We start from the raw sequence: 5,169 nt of genomic DNA, 5'->3' as shown, positions 1-5,169 counted from the left end.
CCCGGCCCCGGCCCCGGCCGCCCCGCCCCGGGGAGGGCTGTGGCGGGGCCCGGGGGGGACGGCACGGGGCAGGGGCTGGGGGGCTGGGAGGGGCGGGGGGCTCGGTGGCTTGGCAAAGGGCAGCACGGCAAAAGCCAAGCACGGGTCTGCCCGCTGCCCGAGCAGTGTGCCTAAAGCAACCCAGCACGTCGTCTGGAAAGCACAAACCCCTCGGGTGCATGTTTTGTGCCTGAGGCTGGCACCACCCGGGCGCACACCTGGGAGGATGCACAGCTTTGTTTGGAGACCCCGCTCGGCACCCTCGCTCTCCTGTCCCGCTGCGTGCCCCTTGGGATGCTCTCCCACCTCCATGGCAGCACCTGGGCAACGCCAACCCCAACAGCTACACCGGCCTCTTCATTTCACTGAGCCAACATACCGCAACCTGCACTGGGGAACAAACACAACAGCAACACACGCTGTCCTGCAGACACCATTTGTAATGTTGTTTTTGCTAGCACGTATTTACAGTAATTTCATCGCTGGTCAGCTTCCCGTCCCAACTCTGACCCTTCGCAAGCCGTAAATCGTAATTCTTTACCAGAATCGGTGACAACTACGCTGCTTCCCACACCCTCACTCCAGAGGCTTAATCATGATGGATGAAGCGTGCAGAGCACGGCGCGTCCCAGCGCGGGGCCGGTGCAGGTTCACCCCCGTGTCAGCCAGCCGCCCCCTCGCAGCGCCGCGGGCACGGCCAAGCATCACGCGCCTGCCGTCATTCCGTCCACGCGTGGGGATTTCAGCCCCGTCACTCAGATGTATCTCTCCTCTCCTTGTGTCCTCCAGCTCTTGCTTCTTGCTGCTTGTCTGCTTCTGATGCTTTCTGCCATTTCTCCCTGAAACCCAAATGTTATTGCTGCACCTGAGAGTTTTAGACAGTCAGACCAATGGTGGAGATGCTCCTGGTTTCCTCTTGCTCTTCTTTTACAAGAGAAGCTTCATTCAGGACATTTTGTGTCCTTGCTCTATAAATTCTTCCCAAGTCCTCGTCTCCTTCTCAGAAAGGAGAGAGTTCTTCAGGCAGGTGAAGGGAAAGGGGAAGGAAACATCATTCTTAAACCTGTAAGAAGTTCAAACAACCAGCCAAGCAAAAAAAACCCCAACCCAACAAAACCACATTTCTAAAGACTGAACGTTCCTAGATTCACTTAGCCATTCCTGACACAGCCTTCACCTACACACAGAGCAGGCCTTTCACAGCCCTCACGTAGCTCTGAGCACTGCCCTGGGAAATCACATTTCGGCACCTCGTCGGCCAGCACTCCTTCATTTGGCAAGAGGGACATCCCCGTACCCTGGAGCAGCGCTGCCTCAGCTGGCTGGAAGCCCAAATGCACATCTCACAAGACAGGGCCCTGATATTTTTCAGATTCTTCTGAGCCCAGGCCCCTGTGATGGGGCCCAACCCAGGGGTGGCAGGGTGGATTATCTTTAATCAGCTCAAATTCCTTACCAAAAAATCCTTTTAACAATTTGTGCAGCTACCAGTAAAATTACAAAGCCTAAGAGCTCTTTAGAAGCTTGTCACTGGGGCTTCTATCTGTGGGGCCTCAAAATAAATGACAACAAAGCTAAATGGAAGATCATACTCTCTCAGGTATTTCCATTCACCTCAAGATCTGTCCCCCTTTTATAAATATATACACGTATATATTCATTTTTCACTTTCTAATGGAAAACATACCAATTTTTATTTTCTCCATACTTATTTCTTCTGCACTCCAACCTTGAGATATGGTCATTGACATTTCTCATTGACTAAAACAATTTTGGCAGTAGCATTTTCCTTTCGTGTGGCCTCGATCGCATTATCCCCACCACCACCCTTCCTCAACTCAGATCTTGTGCACAATTACACCCATAGAGCTACTTCCCCTCCACCCAAGCCATTAATTATCCCTGTTTTCAACCCCATTCATTCTCATTCTCTTGGCCTGCTTAAAACATATTCCATGTTAGAATGCCTTGAACCCTACCTTCCTTCTACATTCCAAAATAAATCTTAAAAACCTATTCTGTAAGCTGTTCCATTTATCTAAATTACCCACCTTTTTGTGTTTGCCTTGCATTGTTTTATATGCAGCTAGATTTTTTAATAGCTTACCTCTTAGAGAGACAAACCTGTTTTATCTGGTGTTGCCCTCATGGTTGTGGCTCATACGGAACACAAGGCACTTCATAAATGGGACAGACAGCCCCTTCTGATGGTAGATAACCGTGGGCCAGGTGTATGTCCAAACATTGCCTTTATTCAGTACACAATGCTTACGTTTTCTTGAGACCCTCAATAGCATCATATTCAGAACACCTAAAAAAAAAAAAAAAAAAAAAAGAGGAATTTTTGAGGTATTTCAAATTGGGGGTAACATATCCCATCAGTTTTATTGCTCTAGTTTTTAATTTTTAATCCACAGTGCAAGACTCACGTCTACAACTTTCCCAGACTTTCCAAAAAATCCTGTCATACCACAGCCCTAAGAAATTTCAATCCCCTTTCATGGAAATTGCTTCAGCCACACGTCCTTCAGTCTGCTAGGACTGTGTCCCCACAGAATCCCACACAAGATGGTGTTTGAAAGGCACGGTAAATTAATCTGCAGAAGACCTGGTTTACTGTGAAATTAAAATAATTAAAAATAAGCCCACTGTGACTTTTGAAAAGAGAGCTAAAACTCCTGGAAAGCAAAACCACAGATGAACACCTCAGCTCATCTATCTTCCCCCCACTAAGACATAACATCAGGTGGTTTGTGTCAACACAGCAGGCTGGAAATGCTTCCAGGTATTAGAAATGGAGCAGCAGCCCCAGGCCCTCAGTCCATCACAGCAGTTCCTGGCTCTCTGGGTTTCTTGGCTTCACAATCCCTCTCTTTGGTACACATCCAAGTAACCATTAGCCAAAAGCAGCAAGATAAGCTGTGTCTCCTTTGAAATTTTCCTGTGTTGTCTAGCACTCAGCCAGCAGTGGAAAAACCCCCTCACTTTGCCGGCACGTACCGGTGCTGCTGCTGAATGCCTCCCACTCTGGCATTCGCTTGTCAAAGGCAACAGCCGTCCAGAGCTTGCCACTCACAGCCAAATCTTCTGTAAGCAACCTCAACTTCAGTGTTATGCTAACACGCAGCCTGGCCCTTGGAGATGCTGCCAGACCCCCAGTAACACCACAGCAGGCCTGGTATGGAGCAGGTGATAGGCTACACATTGCCCAGGCTTGTGCAGCGCCTCAGTTTGGGCGAGCTTCATGCTCTCTAATCGTCAATACACATCAGTGCTATACAACACACCCTCTCCTGAATCTCAAGAATGCTGTGATAAGAAATCGTACATCCAGATGAGACAGAGCTCGACTTCTCTGGTGGCAGTTCTTCTAATTCAGTCTCTCTTCATTAATCCTTAACATTAAGTAATGCTTTTTTTCCTCCAAATAGCCCTGAGGGAAGAGGAGCTTGCAAAGTAAGACAACGGCATTTTGTAGTTCGGGTGTTGTGTGAAGAAAAAAAAAGTTGTATTAAGATCAGAAAGGGGCAAGAGCACTCGGGCTTCCTTGCTTGCTCTCTTGTTCCTTCCCTCTCCCTCCCTCTCACTCTCAACCCCCTTTTTCTTCTCACTTTGACTGATGCAGTTCTCTGCTCCAGATGTCTCCCCCAGCCTCAGAAAAAAATGACAAAATGTGTAATGTGGATGGCCCCTGAGTAAATCCATCTGAGTGCTCCCTCCAAGCAGGAGACAGCCTTAATATGAGAGAATGGCTTTGTTCAGGCAGTCCAGACAGATATCTGGGTAGGACAAGTACAGTAAATGTCTTTATCTTTTAGTGGATTTTTTAATGCTCAAGGTAACACACTTCTTAAATTTAAATATAATTATTTCTTTCAAAGTCTGAGCATGTGTTAAAGAATTCAGGAGGAACTTATTCCCCAGAGTGCTTAACTCTTTCACCATCAACAGCTGATAGTTATTGTCTGGGTCAGCATCCCCATTCTCAGGAGCTTAACCACATGCTTCATCTGCTTTGTATGATGGAAGCATACAGCCACAAGTATCTCTACAACAGACTGATTTTTTTTTCTAAGCATTGACTACAACAGCAAGCAGCCTCATTTTTTGCTCACCTACTTTTGTAAGCGCAGCTTATGACAAAAAGTTTCTGTATTTTAAGTGTTAATGCATGTTATTAATTGCCTGAGAAAGTTCTCATGCACAGCCACTTTCTTCTTCTATGTATATGTTCAGTATCTCATTTTCATTTCTGGTGATTTTATGGCACTATTCATCAAGATTTGTTTTTAAACAGAGGCTTATATCTTCCCTCTTCATCTTTTTTTCTGATACAAACAACAGAAAGAATTCATACATCCTCTCTATTACAAACCTCTTACTGTCTCCATTCCAGTTCAGAAGAGTACTTCAGAAGGATAAAGCACCAATGGGCACTTTGTCTTTCTAAAGTAAAAATTTCTGAATATATACTTAGTCCAAATATGACCACAGATGGCCAAAGCTTTGTTTTGGGCTGTCTTTACAAATGGTTGATGTTGGAAACACGACAGGCCAGGATGGCTGAAGATAAGAGGACTAACAGACCGATGAGGCTTAAATTGGAAGTAAATCAAGTTTGTTATGGTCCAAAATGATTGCACTTGGAAAAAGAACTAGACTGTCTAGAAGCACTGACAGCTGTTGCAGATGTAAGAGATACAGTAGTGACCTCAACTTATGAGAAGTAAGAAATAATGTTCTAAACAGGAACATTATGGAGGTTAGAGTTCAGAATTAGTAAAATCACCATTCTAATGGACGTACAAACACATGCATTCTTACTCTCTCTCTGTATCCACATTACATATAGAACATAAGAACAATCAACATAAGAACATACAAATCAGCAAAATTACTCTGGGAAGTGAAAATAAACAATGTCAATATAAAGTCAAGATTGAAACTACATAGGAAAAAAAATACAGTTTTAAGAAATACCCTGAAATCAAACATGACAGACTCAAAGAATTTGAGTTAATGTTGGATTTCAAGGAAATCCAAATTTATTACTGTGAGAGACTCCTGAATAGGAACAATCATAAAAACACCTCTTTCTCGCAGGACTGCATTATATCCATAAGATCATCA

General features: G+C 45.0%; 1 protein-coding gene across 13 annotated transcripts in view; it reads right to left on the bottom strand.

Moving 5' to 3' along the window:
* Positions 1–461: 461 nt before the first annotated feature.
* BBS12 (Bardet-Biedl syndrome 12) overlaps positions 462–5,169 on the bottom strand; it is a 51,690-nt gene continuing 46,982 nt past the window's right edge. For 11 of the 13 annotated variants that reach the window (XM_084518099.1, XM_084518101.1, XM_084518102.1 and 8 more), the window contains 2 exons: positions 2,164–2,350; positions 462–1,102 (listed from right to left, as the gene is read on the bottom strand). The gene's annotated coding sequence lies outside the window, so the exon portion shown is untranslated. The remainder of the gene's footprint in view (positions 1,103–2,163; positions 2,351–5,169) is intronic. The other 2 variants (XM_084518100.1, XM_084518095.1) reach the window with 1 other exon arrangement.

The sequence above is a fragment of the Aythya ferina genome (assembly GCF_964211825.1).
Source record: "Aythya ferina genome assembly, chromosome: 4".
Lineage (NCBI taxonomy): Eukaryota > Metazoa > Chordata > Aves > Anseriformes > Anatidae > Aythya > Aythya ferina.
The sequence above is the reverse complement of the archived record's forward strand: the minus strand, read 5'-3'. Positions and strand labels throughout refer to the sequence as shown.